Source organism: Grammomys surdaster, unplaced genomic scaffold, assembly GCF_004785775.1.
Source record: "Grammomys surdaster isolate TR1022 unplaced genomic scaffold, NIH_TR_1.0 958, whole genome shotgun sequence".
Taxonomy (NCBI): Eukaryota; Metazoa; Chordata; class Mammalia; order Rodentia; family Muridae; genus Grammomys; species Grammomys surdaster.
The window spans coordinates 853,673-872,391 of NW_021605377.1; positions in this window are offsets into that span (position 1 = coordinate 853,673).

An 18,719-nucleotide genomic window follows, 5' to 3' on the forward strand; every position below is an offset into this window, starting at 1 on the left:
AAAGAATAATGTGAAAGGTCACATGATTAGAAATTCAGGAAAATATGTGGAAAAGCACTTCGTGGACATGTGAAGAGATGTGTGGTATAGGTAGCATCTAGAAAAGGTAGAAAATTAAAACATAGTAAGGTATCATTTCACAGTCCAGATTACTAAAAGGAGTATATATATTCTTTTTATAGAACATAAAAAGCAGCATGGGACTTAAGTTAGCTGCGAATTAAGTGCTTAGAGCTGTGCCTGGCACACAGCGATGCTGAAATGAATTAGCTATCATTGTTAGTCACCATCATCAGTACCACTGCAACTGTACCACTGCAATTGTTACTATGTACTGACATCCGATGTGTTCTTTGATACGACAAACTTGAAAAACAATTTGATTTTCTTTTCTGTAAAGCGAGGCAGGCCCATGTCTTATGATTCAAGAAGGACACAAATGCTAGAGAAACAATCAGACTCGAACTCATGCTCGTAATGAGTCATGAAAATATTCGTCTTGATACCCCCAAGTCAGAATCATGTAAGGGTCCATGAATATTAGATTATATAAACACATTGGATATATTAAAACACTGGAGTGCAAATGGCTATAGAAATAAATGAATGACAGCTGTCCACAGCAATAAACATCCCTTTATCTTAGAGTAAATCAGGTTATGCCTCAAATATAACATAGATTGTATAATGCAGTTAGTATAATGTTCAAACGCATACACAACCAAACTCTGTTGTTTAAGGATATGAATTAATAATAAAACTATAAATTCAAGCAAGGATATTATAAAGCTCAACTGTGATCTGAACACCTGTGTTGCTCTAAGAGTTATATGGGAAAGCCTACCTTCAAAGTGATGACATTAGAACTCAGGGCCTTTGAAGGTGGGCTGGAATCCGTGCAGGAGAAAGCATGAGAGAGGTGGGGAGAGGCCACAGGAATCTCCTAAAGCTGCAGTCACGTTCTGTTTTGTTTAAACTGGGTGATGAGTACACAGGTGTTTAAGATCACATGACCCTTTATGTCTTACTTACACTTCATAAATGTTTTACATCTACTCAATTATTAATGGAAATCCATTTTTACATGAGTTAAAGAAGAAAGGGGAGAAACAAAAGACTGGGGTCGCCATGGTAATATCGTTCTTTTTCCTAACCCTTTAAAGGGTGCAGCTCACTGACTTCTGCTGGTGGATCTAGAAACAACATCAACCTTGGGAAAGAGGCAGAAAATCACAGACCTAAGTGTGATTCCCCAATGCTGGATCAGCATTGCACGGCCCCTCTCTTTCTCCAAACCGTCCAATCATCTCTCTCAGAGGCTCGGATGGCTAAAACGCTGCCAAGCTTCCTTAGTACCAACCTGAGTATTTTGAGTATAGCCCTAACTACTAAATGGTGTTTAGTGGCTGACATGCCTGACCACCCCAGACACGGCCCAGGTCATTTCCAGTCCCCTGCGCTTGCATAGATTTCAAATGGTTGACGCCTGCCTGCCTCAGACTTGGTGCACAGACCATGCACTGTGGTCTCTATAGAAAGCTGAAGTCTAGAGCTGCAGCCCTGGCCATACCACACTGCATCCCTAGCCAAGGCAGTTTCATTCAGAGGCCTTTCTAGTGTTGAAATAATCTGTCCGTTCTGACCCAGTACTCTCTTTTGCTTTGATTCTAGCACCTCTACTGATCCTGGGTCCACACACCTGTAGGACTCCTATGCTCTGAACTCCACCAGCAATGAGATTCCACCAAGCTTCATTGCTACACCCATGCATGAGGGTTCAATGACTAGGAGCAACTCAGTGCTTTCTCTAGTTCAGCTTATGACTTGCATTCCTACAATTTGATTAAAGACTCAACTGCTGCCTTCATGTAAGTTGGCTTGCCTCACCTGCCACCCCTGACACCTAGCAGCTGAACTCAGTTAAGCACCTTATGGGCCCCGCTGGTCTCTGTAGGAGTCTGTGGAGTGTCTATTTGTCTTTCATATCCCTGATCCAGCTTCCCAGTCCACCAACCGTTACGGCCTAATGGTTAGGCCCTCCCTGCTACCCATACTTGCCAAACATCTCCTGTCTCCAGCAGATTGGCTTACAGTCAATATCTGATAATTCTTGCCAAATCCATTCCTTTCCACTGGCATATGTGGTATGGGGAGAACTAGAGAGTAGGTAATAGCTTTAGTTAGTTAACTTAGATCTGGCTTTTTAAATGTGTATTTTCAAAGTAGATACATTCAATGATATGGAAATTCTGAGAATTTAAGTCAGTAGATTACATTTGGATTCTAGATATCCATCAACATAATTCACTGTTCAGATGAATTCTAAGTTGAGGGTCTGGATATGCTTAAGCATATAAAAAGTGCATCTGACCATTTGTTAGACAGGATCTTGTAACCAAGCAAAAGATAACTGTCAAAAATAAACCATGGCAGGCGTCTTTCACAATGTTAATTATGTAGTGCATAATGGATTCCAAAGACCTTTCCTACCATCTCCACGCCACTCCGAAGAGATGCAGAAGCCATCTACGAGCCAGCAGCTCCTCACAACGCACTCACTCCCTAGACTCCCTCAGTACTAACTGACCTACAGCTCTTAGAGCTAAGGAAAGAACAAGTCAGGAGGTTAGCACAAACTGTCTTCATCACCATGATCTCTATAGCCCTTTCAAAATGAACGTTTGTTTTTAGTCATTCAGCTCTGACTACTTTTAAAAAGCCTACAGTCTACAGCTATTACCATTGAAACAAAAAAAGCACAAATATGAAATCCCAAACCAGTCATTTGGAAACATTAAGTATACCTAAGAATAGTCAGGAATGTAGTTGCCCAGTTTTGGAATTTAATACACACACACACACACACACACACACACACACTTGTGATAAGAACCATAGTCCACATGAGCAGGAATTCCAGTGAATCTGACATCAGTCCTATAAAAGACGCTGAGCCTGACTTAAATAATCATGATAACTGAAATTAGAGCTTTGAGCTTTCCGATAGCCAAATCAGAAAGGGAAACATTGTGTTATATAACTGTCATTGTGTTTAGCTAGAAGACAACAATTTTCCAACGTCTAAAAGTAATGCGAATCACTACCTACGCAGTAGAGTTGCTCTAAGTTAAATGGATTGGAACCAATAAGAGAGAACTCTTGAAAACGCTGAGAACTTTGCTAAGGAAGATATGCCAAACTGTACTCAACATATTTCTGAAATGGTGTTAAGCAAATATCCTTTTAATAACTAATATAAGCTTCTCCTCTAGCTTCTGAATATCCATAAGAAATGGTGTATGGCCCTACTATGTAATGGGGTGAGAGAGGATGAGATTGGATGCATGAAAATGTATCAGTCTACAATGAATCTGTGTTTAACTATGCCCAATTGACCGAAAGATTCCCAAGGAGTAACAACCACACCAGATAGCTTGCTCTTCTAGAATCCTCTTTTCTTTGTACATTTACAATATATCAATATAGACACAATATGTCTACTTGTACATTTACAATCTATCTATAGAGATACAATATATCTACTTGTGCATTGCAGTACATCCATCCCCAGGCTGAGGAGATGGCTCTGTGGGCAAAAGCTCTTGCTCTAAAAGCAAGAGAACCCAAGTTCAAATTCCCTATATAAAAGCAGAACACAATCACATGTGCCTGTAAAACCCAGTGTGATGGTTTGAGTATATTTGGTCCATGGGAAGTGACACTATTAGGAGGTGTGGCCTTTTGGGGGGAGGTGTAGCTTTGTTGGAGGAAGTGTATCACTATGGGGGTAGGCTTTGAAGGTCTCCTCCTATGTCCAAGCTCTGTCAGAAGATACTCTTCTTCTGGCTGCCTGGAGAAGACACTCTCCTGCTGCAGCCTTTGGATCAAGGTGTAGAACTCTTGGCTCTTCTAGTACCATGTCATGCTTCCCGTCATAAATAATAGACTGAAACTGTGAAACTGTAAGCCAGTCCCAATTAAATGTTGTCCTTTATAAGAGTTGCCTTAGTCATGGTGTCTCTTCACAACAATAAAACCTAAGACACCAGAGATGGGCAGATTCCAGGAGCGTACTCTCCAACCAGCAGATCTCAAAAGATGAGCTCCATGTTCAGGGAGAGATTCTGCCTCAAAAACACTATAAGAAGTATGACCAAATATTCAACAAATATATCCCAAAAATCTTGCATGCAAAGGTATGGATGCTCTGCTAGTTTAAGGGTGTATGTGTATAATGTTCCATATTTCTTTGTACTTTCTGTGGATGCTTCCTGGCTTCAGTAGATATGCTATTTATCTCCTCATATAAACAGCCACCTTAGCAAACACTTTGTGCACATGTGACGTTTATCACAATCACAGAGATCCACGATGTGCCATTTGTATTATCTACTAATTACCCACAGTAAAAGAAGAAGAAAGTCCCTTTCAGACCTCGCAAAGACAGAATTGTGATATAAACAATGCTGTGGCATATACTACTGAGAAAGACTGTAGAAAGTGTAACATTTTTCAGTTATAGAAAATTATCAAATGTCTGTCATTGGAAGTTGCCCACAAAAAATATTCACATAAATGTGAATTTATGTGAATTTGCAAATCAAATTTCCAACAAACTAAATAAATTCATTCAACTCAACATATGCATTGAAGAGCTACTATAACAGGAACACTGATAGACAATGAAAGCATGAACAACGTTCTGACAAAGAGTGCTCAGAGACAAAAAAGGGACCTGGATATATAGGCATGCAGATAAAAATAGAATGTACGGAAGTAACAACAGTACGATGGTTGAAGAGGACTTTTCAGTTCTTGTTCCCTCAAAAAATAAATCTATCAATTTGAACAACTATCGTAAGTATGATTCACAAGACCTAATAAAACCCAAGGCTAGAGATTATAGCACCTTGGTATAACACAGAAATAAGAATGAGCATATAGGAGGTAGGAGAATGGCTTCATAGTCCCTTTAGTCCCAAACACTACAACCAGTAGAGGAAGACCTCCCATAGGAGGTGTTCTCGGTCACTTTCTATTGCTATGATACAACATGACCAAAACCAACTTGAGGAAACAAAAGTGTTTATTTCATCTTATAGCTCCCACCATCCATTGTCAAGGGAGGCTAATAAAAGAACTCAAGGTAGGAATCTAAAGGCTGGAATCGAACCAGAGACCACACGGGAAGGCTGCTTACTGGCTCCCTTCCCTTGACTTGCTCATCTACCCTTCTTAGATATTCCAGGCTCACCTGACCAGGAATGATACTACCCATGGTGAGCTGCACCCTTATATATCTATTAAAAATCATGAAAATGCTCACAATTGCCACAATTGAGACTCCCTCCCTGGTGTGTCTAATTTATATCAACTAGACCTGATCCAATCAGGAGGGAAGCATGGTAATGTAGGAACCTAATTTTGCCCTAGATCTCAGTGCCAGAACACTAATAAAGTCATGGGCCAGGTGAATCCCCTTTGTCCTATGTTCTAGGACAGCATAGTCAGATAAAGCCTGTTGGTACTAGAATATCCCCTAAAGCAGCGTGTTCCAGCAGACCCAGAGCCTAGGATTACCCCAGTAGATACACAGTGAGACACTAGCATCTTCAGATTCAGGTCCCAGCTCTATATAGCAGCACACTGATCCCCACCTCCCCAGTTGCTTGACCCAGATCTGTTAACCAAGGCTTCAGGGCTGTGGTGGCGCATGCCTTTAATCCCAGCACTTGGGAGGCAGAGACAGGCGGATTTCTGAGTTCGAGGCCAGCCTGGTCTACAGAGTGAGTTCCAGGACAGGCAGGGCTACACAGAGAAACCCTGTCTCTAAAAAAAAAAAAGAAAGAAAGAAAAAGAAAACAACAACAACCAAGACTTCAGACTAACCCTTATAGATTCAGGTCACCACACTGACAAAAGTGATTCCATGGCTCCTGAGTCTCAAGAACCCAGGCTTCAGGCTACATTATTTAATCTTTTTGGTGGTGCCGCTATTAGAGAGTACCCTGATGAAAGCAACATAGGGAAGAAAAGGTGAATTTCAGCTTACAGTTCCAGGAGGATAGAGTCCATTATTGTAGGGAAGACATGGCAACAGGCAGGGAAGGCACGGTGGAGCCGGAAGCTGGCTGACCACATCTTCATCCACACACCGGAAGCACAGAGGGAGAACAAGAGATACAGCACACCTATAAAACCTCAAAGCCTGCCCCCAGTGACGAACATCCTCCAGCAAAGTTCTACCTCCTATAGGTTCTAGAATCTTCTTAGATAACACCATTAACTGGAGAGCAATTGTCCAAATATACAAGCTTAGGGGAAACACTTTCATTCAAACCACATGCTGCCATTGCCCCCAACAGGCTCATGGCCAGCTCATAACATAAAATTTGCTTACTCCAACTTTAAAAGTCCCTCACAGCCTTTAGCAGTCTCAACACTATTCGAAATTCAAATTTCTAGGTCTCTTATAAGACTCAGGGAAATCTCTGTGACTCCCTATAAAAATCAAAACACAAATCCCATACTTCTAAAAATGCAACAGCACAAAATATACAAATTCCCTTCCAAACAGCGAGGATCAATGAGTAATGAGGAAAGACTAGGCCAATCCATGACTGAAACCCAGCAAGGCAAACACCAAATCTATGTCCAGCAGCTGGGGCCCCGCTTGCTCTACCCCTCCAGACTCACCCCATCTCTCCTTGGGCTGGTTCTACTCCTTCTAGGCAGCTCTCCTTGGAAGATGTCTCATGGCTCAGGTATCTCCAACATCTTAAGGTATCCACCACAATCTAGATTTCTCCTTCACAGCCTCATGCAATGGCTCTCCAAGGCCTCACTAAAGGGACACTCACCTGGCCACACACTGTCTGTCTTCAGTGGCTCTCTGGAACTGTGGTGTAAGAACGTGACCTCTCCCTCACCTTGGTCCCTTCCACCATGATTAAGAAATACATACATCAAAAAGTACTTCGAACTAAGCAATAGTCCCTCCAGGATAAGACCAGCTTGGTAGAGAAAATAAGGGCAAAATGGATGTTCTCAAATTTTAATTTTAATTTTTTAAATTTTTATTTATTTATTTTAGCCAGGGTATAGGTATGTTTTCAAATCTGGCTTCAAGCTCCTGGGCTGAAGCGATGCTTCTGTGTTCCCGAGTAGTTGGGATAATAGACCCAGGCCACCATAGCATATTGAAACCTAATCTCCAGTGACTTCTACATTAAGGCTCCTGTTTACTTATAATTCCACAAAACCTCAAGTACTAAATATTTTAGAATTCTTTAAATAGGAGTTTGAACATCTCTTACTATCTTTTTGTCATATAACTCCATTATATGAATCACATTCATGCATTAAAATGGTACCACAAGTGGTTGGTTAATGTAAAATATGTATCAGGTATGGTCTATTTAGATTGTTCTACGAATCTCTGGAAAAATCATCTATAGATCTGGGACTTACGTAAGAATCAGACAGAATCTGACTTTCTAGCAGTCTTCCTCTAAAAAGGGTTTACTTTGCTATTTCTTCAAGACATTAAAAAAATAGTTCTAGTTTTAAAAAAAAAACTAAAGGCTTTACCAAAATTTTGTCTCAGTATGTTTATTTCTTTAAGAAGATAAGGCAATTTGACATGTTTTAACTCACTTTAAGGTGTATTCCTGTCAGATAGACTACTTTCTACATACAAAACCCAATAACCATGACTCTGAACACATAATCAAGCAAGCATTTCCATGAACTCGTCGACAGTCAACAATGGCTGCCTGACTCACCGATTGTCCTCAAATAACAGTGACCAATAGTTTGAGTTTTATCTTTAGGCATAATCTGAACTCCTGATTCTAATATACATTTGATTAAGTGCTATCTCAAGGAAGCATATGGACAAAAATGGTCACCTATAATTACTCTAGCCTCTCACGGGTGTCGGGGCTGGGGCTTCCCACAGTTTAAATGCAGCCCACAGCTAAGATCTCCTCAGAAGACTGTCAATCAAATATGGCCCTGGGTCTTTTGTGTCTAGTTTCTGTGTGGACCTGGCATGCACTTCATTGCAATAAGGAAGTAGTTGTGTGTATTTACATGTTTTCATATTTTATATGTGTTACAGATAAACCACTTCAGATCTAGGAGTGGGGGTTACCTAATAGGATACAGGGCTGGGATCAACCCTGAGAGTGCTCCCAGGCCAATGGGTTTCTGGTTCAGTGATTTCAGACTCTTCTGGCCACTCGGACTCTACAGAAATGAAATCTTAATGCTGAAATTGAGCAAAAAAATCATAGAAAGTAAATTCCCAGTGAAGTATGATACGTACAGAATGCTACAGGGAAAGCACGGGAGCATGTTTTAGAGGAACACCATGTTTACAGCCCTAGGAAGCTGGTTCAGACCTCAGCATCTCTACTTACTAGGTGTATGTCATAGGCAAGCTATTGAATCTCACTGAGACTCATGTGCACAGATTTCTCATCTGTAAGAGAAAACTCAGTACCTAGCATGACTTCCCAAAAGGCTGTTTTGATGACACATTGGGAAGCACACTGATTCACTGGATGAACATCCACTGGACAGTGTTCCGAACACTATGAACCAAGAAGGAACTCTCTGCTTTCCTGCTGATGTGGAAACAGGTTATCATGAGCTATGGGTGCAGAGGTTAACAGTAAGCCTGACCTAGGTTTGTTGTTCAGGACTTATCCACACCAGAACCACACCTCCTTCTTTGTCTAGTGTCTGAATGCAAGAGAAATTAAAGAGAAGGTTCCAGAAGGGACTGAGACCTCTGCAAGCTAAGCGAGAAGCCCAGCTGTACTTTCCTTTGACTACAGTACCACCTACAGCTGGAGACTAGCTCTTACACCCAGTCCTTACATCTCCAGATAGCTCTAAACTTTTAAGATGATGTTTCAGGTAGAGAATTTTCTCAAATTTTTTACCTTGTCTCTGGTCCTTGCTAGAAAAGCCATGTTTCTCCACTGAGAATGTGTAGTGTGATCAGACATTGAAGGCACTAGCAACTGTGACCTTGTCTATCCCCTCTCCACTTGGCCCAGCACACCTCAGTTGATACTTAAAGTTTTGGCTAAGTTGAGACTTCAGTTTTACTTGAATTTGGTTCTCTTATAGCCTGGACAGAAAGTGCATAGAAGATCATTATTCAATTTGGACAATATTTTGATTTTAGTATTTTCGATGTATCTAAAATATTTCCTAATAAAATGTCTAAGTGAATAAAAATAAATCAAAAGAGAACTATTCAGAAAACGAATTGGCACAGTGGACCAGAAAGGAAGTCTTCATATGGAGGCAAAATAGGAAAGGAAAGCTTTAGAACTATGAGAAAGGACCCAGGACAGTTCCTGGGAAGGAGTCCAAGACAATTGGATGCTAGAGTGTTCCGTCATGGATTGTGTTTAAAAAGGTATAGCACAACCTTGGCCTGTATCTCAGATTCAGTGACTCTCCCAATAAATGTACAAGGAAACAAAAACACTGTGCTTCTTGAGTTTTAAATTTGGCATGCAGTAAAGAAGGGAAACAGTGTTGGTCCCGTCCATTAGCCATGTTGAGGATTTGGGGCATTCACCAGGTCAGCTAAACCACCACACTGACCATAAATCTACATCATGTGAGCTTTGCCCAGCTCTTCCTGACATCTCTGATATCAGGAGAAAGGTAAAGAAAATGACATGACTGACTCAAGACTCAGTTTCCACTGGGGCTCTGGCCTTAGTCATGATAATAAAATAAACCCAGTTGAGTCACAGTTTGACAAATATATTTACAGCTCACAAGGCATACAGCAAGTGCTTACTAAATACATAGACTAAAATCAATGTTCCAGGGCTACAGGACCTTCTGCACCAGTAAGAGGTCTTGAGTTCAGTTCCTCAAAACCTATATAAAACAGCTAGAGTTGACAACACACAGCTGTAACCTGAATTCTGAGGGGGCGAAACAGGATTGTCTGGGCTATCCCAGGTTTACAAATCCTCCAACAAGAAAACTAACACCTATTTGTGATGAGCTGAAGATTATCCCTTCCCCCATTAAAAAAAAAAATGCCCTTATTGGAATAAGAGCCTTTGAAGATTTAATTAAGGTTATGGCTCTTGGGATGAGCTCACTCTAGATTTGAAGGACACCCAAATCCAAGACAAGCACCCTTGAAATAGAAAAGGGAAAATATACAGAGAAAATATACAGAAGACCACATGAAGACAAGGCAAAAAGAGTTAAACTGTCACAAAGTGAAACACCAGAGCCGGAAGAGGAAAGAAAGCTCTCTCTCCACCCTCTTGCTTTCAAACACCTGGCCTCCAGAAGTGTGAAGAAATAGGCTTATGTTGTGTTATGCTACCATGTTTGTGGGAGCTTGTCACAGCAGGCCTAGAAACGAATACACCACTTACACAACATCAAGAGGAACAGCAGATCGGATTGAATATGCGAAAACAAAATCCACATTGTGAACTCTTCAGAATGACGAAGGAGTAATCATCACTGAATCATAAAGGTTCAGAGAATAACACATCTCACTTAAGAAAAACAAAATTCTAGATTTGCACCTATAGATGCATGCTAGCTGCAATACCCATGAAGACAGTCAGGCAGCTGATACACAGCTCTGTGGGTAGGGTCTGGCTACCTTGATGTCTCCATGTCCCTCTATTCAGGAAGAGTCAAGTGTCAGCTGGTAGAGAAAAAAAAAAAGATTGCCATCTGCTCCAGGCACTGGCCACATGCTGAACATTACACCCAGGCCACCATCTGCGCTAACAACACACATCCAAGAACAGTTCAATGTCAGCCTTACCCTAATTCTGAATGAGCCAAGACCCAAGGTAGGTGACTCAGGGGCCAGAGTGCTTTCTGTGAGCTCTACAATGCTGGATCAGAGCATTTCAGGCCAGATGTGCTGGAGACTAAAGGGAGGAGTTACTGCAAGTGTCTGGAGTACCTATCTTCAACCCAGAACCCATTCATTCTTCAGGACGTTTCCGAGTGCCATGTGGGCCTCCTGACATTTCTGATCCTTCCTGCATAATAGGATGTTTTAGAGTACTGAATTTATTTTCTCTCTTATATTAAAATATAGAATCTTTAAGGAAGTAGACGAGCTATTTAAGTTGGGCAGAAAGTATAAAATATGTATAGATAAGGACCTTAGAGAGGAAAAATTGGCAGAAACCATAATAGGAAAAGAATGTATGTGGGGAAATGAGGCAATCTTTCTTGACAGATTTGGTGATTACTTTAGAATTCACGTTAATCTGCATGGAAGTTAATACTGCTCTTATTTCAACAGTCAGAACAAAGAAAAGCACAGAGACTGGCAGGCCGTGTTCAGAGATTAAAGGGCAAGTAGACTCAAGAGCCTTCAAAAATTCCTTTCAATGTGAAATTTAGCTTTCTCTGATACAAAGTCTCCAGTAGCCACTCCCCTCTGTAAGGACAAGGATTTCCATAAGGTCACAGTTTTTGTCATATATTGCTCAAGGTCTTAACAATCAGGCTTGTTTTGGGATGGAGACATCAGAGTAGGCATATCAGATATAGGACTGGAAAGAGGCAGCCAGAGGCCAACCAGAAAGACTAGAAAGATGGAACTTGATTCTCTGCACAACATAATTTGTAACCACGAAAAGATTTCTAAAATAAGATAGCATAAGTTATTGATATTTATCCATCAGTCACGTAGAGAATGGATAGATTCCAAGGAAAACAAGAAATCAAGTCTTGGCCTAATGGAAGTTGTGGATGCTTTTAATCGCTGCAAGGGTCGTCATGATGTGGATAAAGGGATAAGGCCCTTCAATATTTCAATATGTGAACAGGGCAGAGGAAAAACTATGGCTATTCTAGGCTTCTGTCTTGGGCAACTGAGTACATTCACAAAGATAGAGAATACAGAGGGAACAGGAAAGTGGGGTCAGAAGATGGATTTTGGTTAACTTGAATTGGTACGTATATGAGACACCAAGATGAAGCATCTGGAAGGAAGTCGGAAAAAAATTTAAAAAAAAAATTGAATGAGAGATTTGAGTCAAAAGTACAGTGTGCAGGTTGCTGGTGAACCTAGGGTAGCAGACAAGGCAGAAAGAGCAGAGAAAGCAAGAAAAGGGAATAAGGCATGTACTCTGAATTTCTTGACATTAAAGGACATGTGGGGAAGGAGTTAGTAAAGGATAAAAGAGATAGACCAGAAAATTGAGGCTTAACACAAAGCTTTAAGGAAGAATCTCCCAAGAGTTCACATACCCATCAGAGGATCTGAAACATTGGCTTAGTGCTTAAGAGCACATAGTGCTCTCGCAGAAGACCTGGGTTCAATTCCCAGCACCCATACCGGGCAGCTTAAAACCACCTGTTACTTTTGCTCTAGAAGACCCACTGTCTCTGGCTTCCTCAAGCACCTATATCAGACATAGACCCACCCACGTACAGGTAATTTTAAAAATAAGAATAATTGCTTAAAAAGAAATACCAATCAGAGAGTGGGAGAGGCAAGAATGGAAAGCGATCTTTTGGGATTGGCAATTAGGATGTCACCTGTGACCTCCTGTGTTCATATCCTATGTAGGAGCTGTTATCCTCTATAACGGAGGGACCAGTGAAGAGGAGGGAATGAACAAGAGGTAAAAGGTAAAGATGGCCACTTCTCTGTGACAGAACTTGAATAAAAAGGAAAAGACAGAGAGTTCTATCTGAAGGCAACTCTGCATTTCATGTTAAGTGTTCGCTTATTGTAGTTATAGATTGAATATTGTATCTTACCTGTTTATCCCCAGTAGAACCTGAGTGACTACTAGTGACAAAGGAAGGAAGCAGGAAGAGAGAACAATTTATAACAGTAAAGTCCCTGAAGAGACCAAAGAGCCAGGGCTGCTACTATGAAGGGTAGGGGTGGTAGTTTGAATATGCTTGGCCCAGGGAGTAGCACTATTAGGAGGTGTGGCCTTGTTGAAAGAAGTGTGTCATTGTGGGTGTGGGCTTTGAAAGACCTTCCTCCTAGCTACCTGGAAGCCAGTCTTCTGTCTGCCTTTGGATCAAGATGTAGAACTTTCAGCTCCTCCAGCCTCATGTCTGCCTAGAAGCTGCCATACTCCAGCTTTGATGATAATGGACTGAATCTCTGAACATGTAAGCTAGCCCCAATTAAATATTGTCCTTATAAGAGTTGCCTTGGTCATGGTGTCTCTTCAGAGCAATGAAAACCCTAACTAAAACAGTAGGCATGAACCAGAGGAGGGAGAGGAGGGACGGGGTGACAGGGGATGCATGCATACTACCGAGTCACAGTGAATCATAAATGTTGAATCACAACTATTTATGTAACTGTCTTTTCTTCTTTATGTGCCAATAGAACCAGGAATCCTAAATTTCTGTCTCTCCAAATATCCACACAACGCCATGCACATAGAAGGTGTTCAAGAAATATTGCGCTCATTAAGATTTATGGTGATAAAATTATAGCAATAAGTATATGTCACTGCTCTTCTGGGAGTTTTTACATTGTGTAGTAGCCTGAATTCTTAAACAACAACAACAACAACACAATGATTATATGATTATCTAAATATATACCCTGCATATATTTAGAATGTCTGAGAAGAGAAATGTCAAAACAAAACAGATAACTCAGACTTTTCTAGTTCATTATTTATTGTCTGAGATGGGACGTGATGGTATTTCTCAGGGAATGGAATGACTGAGTCTTTCAAGAGGTGGTAGTTCTAAAAAAAAAAAGTAAAAATAAAAAAAAAACAAACCTCAGATATTGGGTGGAATGGGCAGAAATTTGTCACATCATTTTTGTTCCTCTTCTGTGACTCCCTGGGCAGTGTTTGTTGCCTTACAAGTAACATTGAAAAATAATGGTCCATGCACAAACCTAAATGCTAATGTTAGTTTCACTTTCTGATCTTTGAGAATATGCCATGTAATGTGGAAAGGCTCCACACTATAATATACTATAGAGTACATTGTAATATATTATAGAATACATAATACTGCGACCATGACCCTTCTAAAATCAGTTGAGGAGCAGCACTGAAAACATTTTCTTTAGCAGCCTTCACTATATTGAAAATCAGTGAAAGCAGCATGGACGGGTAGTGTGAAGCCACTTAGACATAACCGTTAAAATTTTGTGATTGCATTGTGGTATGAACATGTGTGTATGTGGGTGTTCACTAAAAGTGTGTGTGTGTGTGTGTGTGTGTGTGTGTGTGTGTGTGTGTGTAGGCCAAAGATGGCTGTCAGGTGTCTTTTCCTATCACCTTCCACCTATTTGTTTGAAACGAAGTCTCTTCACTAAACCTGGGCTCACTGTTGCAGCTAGGCTAACCTGGGCAGCAAGCCTCTGCAATCTACCAGGCTAACCTAGGCAGCAAGCCTGTCTCCTCTTCACACTGCCCCCAGCACTGAGATTGCAGACAGGAGTCATCATGCACAGCCCTTACATAGAGGCTAGGGATCCAAATTAAAGTCTCTATGTTTAAACAAGAACTTTACCCATTGAGCATTTCCTAAATTCCATAAATGCATTAATTCTAATAGAAATATATCTTAACACTTGAGAAAATAACAATAAGATTATAAAGATACTAATACAAGAAGCCCTGACTTGAGACTAAGTCTCAATTAGCATATATGCCCTAGTGCTTGACCACTTAAAATGCCTTTGTAAACTGTCACTCAAAAATCCCACAATCCTCTAATAAAACAGTAAGACTATCCTCCAAAAAGCTGTCCTCTACCAGTAAAGGGAACAGGGAAGGGAGGCAGAAAGACATCAGTTACAGTGTCAGTAAACTTGAGAGCAAGGCAAATCAAGGTGAGTGCTCCAGCTGCCAAGAAGACAAACATTCGAGGTGAGTGGGTGCTAATAAGCTACAAAGAAGTCTGTTAAAGCCAACACAATCAATTAACTCAACCACAATAAGTAAGAAAGATCATAATCAAAGTATAGTGGTTGTTACAGGATTTGTAAATGAAAGAGTTGGGATACAGCATTTGTTTAAAGCCTGGATTTAAACCAAGATTTAAATCAAGCCACAAATCCAGTAATTATTGACCAACTACTATGTTGTCACAAGAGCACAAGGAGCCAAATTCAAACCAGACGCTGTATAAGCTGTTTGCTCATCAGCGTGTACAGTAAAGAGATACATACTCATCTGGGATTTGCTGTGATACTAAAGCAGGTGCTGTGGGATGACAGGGCAGAACGAGTGAGGTGCACAGGGGGCCCTCACAGAGGCACCGGCAACTAAACCAGATGTGGATGTACCAAGCAGAATAAGACACTACAGGGGCAAGTTTGACATAAGCAAAGAATGTTACGAGTGCCACAGAGAGACCTAGAACCCAGGATGTTTGGGGGCTGCAAAGTTATTCAGACAGGTGAGGACAGACCAGGAAGATCTCAAAGTCAATGCTCATGAAGTACAGACTCAGGAAGAATTGATACCTCTGAGTAGGTCTGTGAGGGCATTTCAAGATGAATCAACATGGAAGAATTAAGGTCTAGATTGGTTGGCACCTGGTGATGACCTAGATATCAAGATGCCCAAAAAGCAGAGCTATGCTGCTTGCCTATGGGCTTTTATTCTTGCTGGTGAATGGTCTCTGCTGTAATGGATGGCTCTGTTGCTACCTTCCTTCACTGACATCAGAACCCAGCTTCCCTCAGGTTCCAGTGTGGACTGAAGACCAATGCCTCTAGGAATCTTCCACACTTTCAGCTCTTGACTGAGACTGGTGAGAACCAACATCATGGACCTGGTTCTCAGCCTCTCCAGCCTGTAGATGGCCATTTCTGGACTACACAGCCTCAATATATTCTATTGGTTCTGTTCCTCTAGAGAACCCTCACAGATACAGTGACATGTATATGTGTGTGCCTGTGTGTGTGTGTAATCGTTTTATATATATACATATATGTATATGATTGTAAACTTATCACCACTGTCCAGCTCATCTAATTCTAAAATGTTTTCATCATCTCAAGACACACTGAACTTCCTCATTCTCCCCTCCCCCGGGGACCATGATTTTGCTTTCTTTCCCTATAGATTTGCCAATTCTAGAAATTACATGTAAATAGAATCATACACTGCATTGACTTTCATAGATAGCTTCTAGCTTCTTTCATTTAGAATAACTTTTTCAAGGCTCAACCATGTTGCAGCACATAGATGTATTTAGTCTATATTGTATTTTATCTTTTGAGACAAGCTCTCACTGTGAAGCCCAGACTGGCCTTGAAATCACAGAAATCCCCCTGCCTCAGTCTCCCAAGTGTTGAGATTAAAGGCATGTCCCCCTCCAGCCAGCACTATGCCTTTATTGACTGAATAATATTATCACTGTACAGACATGTAACATTTCATTTATTCACTAAACAGCTGATGGCCTTGTTCTGCGTCTGTTCTTTGGTCGTTATAAATAGTGGTGCTATAGGCATTTCTTTCAAGTGTTTAAGTGTTTCCTCTGAATTTTGGGGATTCACACTCAGAAGTAAAATGGATAGGCCACTTGGCAGTTGTCTGTATAACTTACTGAAAAACTTTCTATCCCAGTGATTGTTTCTACGCCAAGAAAGAGTAGATTTAGATCCATGTTTTCGACTATGAGAACAGAAAACATTTGGGTCCAGTGAGAGGAGAGACTGAGATATGAGCAAAGGCAGAGGGCTATTGCCCCACTAAGGTAGCAGTGCTAAGCCTTGACTCACCACAAGGGCTGTAGTCATGGGAGTGAAGAAAAGAAGTTAGGATTTAAAGGATTTTTCTGGGGGCAGAATGAGCAAGAACTGATGATCAATGAGGTAAGGGCAGGGGTAGAAGAGAATTCTTGGCTCGTAGCCCCATATCACATTGAGTTATGTAGTTACAATTCACCTCCTCAACTAAACGCTGAGCTTCAAAGAGAGTTAGGCCTTAGTCACTCACACCCACAGTCCGTCCCTAGCAAAGAATCTGCAATGTCCGTGTCTGGTTGGATAATGGGGCCAGTTTCATGATTCAAGGGGGATAGATGATGGCTGTGGAAGCAGAGAGTTAGAGATGACTCTGCTCCCTGTGTCAAAACAGGATAGACGGTGATGCTGCAGATGAAACAGAGAATACAGACACAGGCAAATCTGTGGGATGATACAGCAAAACCGCCCAAGAGACAGCTAGAGATGCAGACCAAAATCTTAGGAAAAAAGCTTAGACAAAAGACAATATTTTTATATCTATCAGGTGTAGCTTTACTCTTAAAAATCTCTCCTTTAGATGCATAACATCATGAATTAACTCAAAATGCCCCCAAGGCTGTGATAAATCTCTTACAAATACAGAACATGTGAGTAAAATATCTATTGTGTTATGACTACATTATATCCACAGCTAGGATGCAGGTAGGCCCAGCTCACCTCGTACACCGAAAAAGAGGCAACCTGCAGGCATCGACTTTTCTAATGCTCTTCACTAGGAGGATAGGAGGAAAAGGTTTTCTAAGAAAGTTGGGGTAGGAACAGGTAGAAGAAAGGTCCTATAAGTAAGGAGTGAGGAGGGGAACAGGAAGTTCTTTCGGATAAACACCTCTGACCCAGCCCCAAGGTCTCTGATTTGAGACTTACCTGAGTATCTGCTTTGTGTCAGTAGACTGAACATAAGACAGATGTAGCAGATTGTATCATTCCTCCTGATTATTCAATGTCCCCAATTCTATATCTGGTGGTCCCATGTATGCACTGGCAGCTACAGGACTGTCCATCCTTATTTAAGCTCTGGGCTCATACCTGTGATGTTGCTTCAGCTGATAGAACATTAATTAGCAAATCTGTTATCAGAATAAGCTTGGCATTCACATGATTAGCCTGACCTCTTCTCTTACACCTCTGGCACCGTTATGAGGACATTCAAGAACTTACTTGCTGGAGGATGAGACTGTACAACAGGGATGAATCATTCCTGTTGCTTTGGTTAGAGTTGGTCTGAGTCAGCCGACACCAACCAGCTTGAAAGCAGAACCACAAAGCCAGCCCTCATTTGAGTCTGGAAACTTGTATGGATGCTTAGTGTTCTATACTGCTGTGATTTAGGGCTTGATGTGTTCATCTGTTTCCTGTCACTGAAACAAAAATGCCTGAGCCAAACAATGTCAAAAGAGGAAAGTGACATTTTAGGTTTAGAGGTTTCAGTCCAAAGTTAGCTGACCTCATCGCTTTAGTCTCGTAGTGAGATGGACCATCAAGTGGGAGTACATAGTAGAGAAATTCTGCTAACATCATGGTTGCTAGGAAGCAAAGGAGAGAAGGGACCTGGGATCCTATTTTACCCATCCACAACAGACCTACAATGACGACATCTTCCTACTAGGCTCACTTGGAAACCAAGCTTTCAACATATGAGGCTCACACATAAAGGTGCTTACAGCCAAGCTTGGTGATCTGAGTTCTATCCCTGAGTCCCACATGATGGGAGGAGAAAAATGACTGCAAAAAGGTGTCCTCTTATTTCTACCTATATGATATGATATGGCACACACAAACATGCACATGCATGCTTGCTCACATTCATACACACAGACACACACATATTCAAGTAATAGACACATAGATAGACAGACACACAGACACACACATATTCAAGTAATAGACAGATAGATAGATAGATAGATAGATAGATAGATAGATAGATAGATAGATA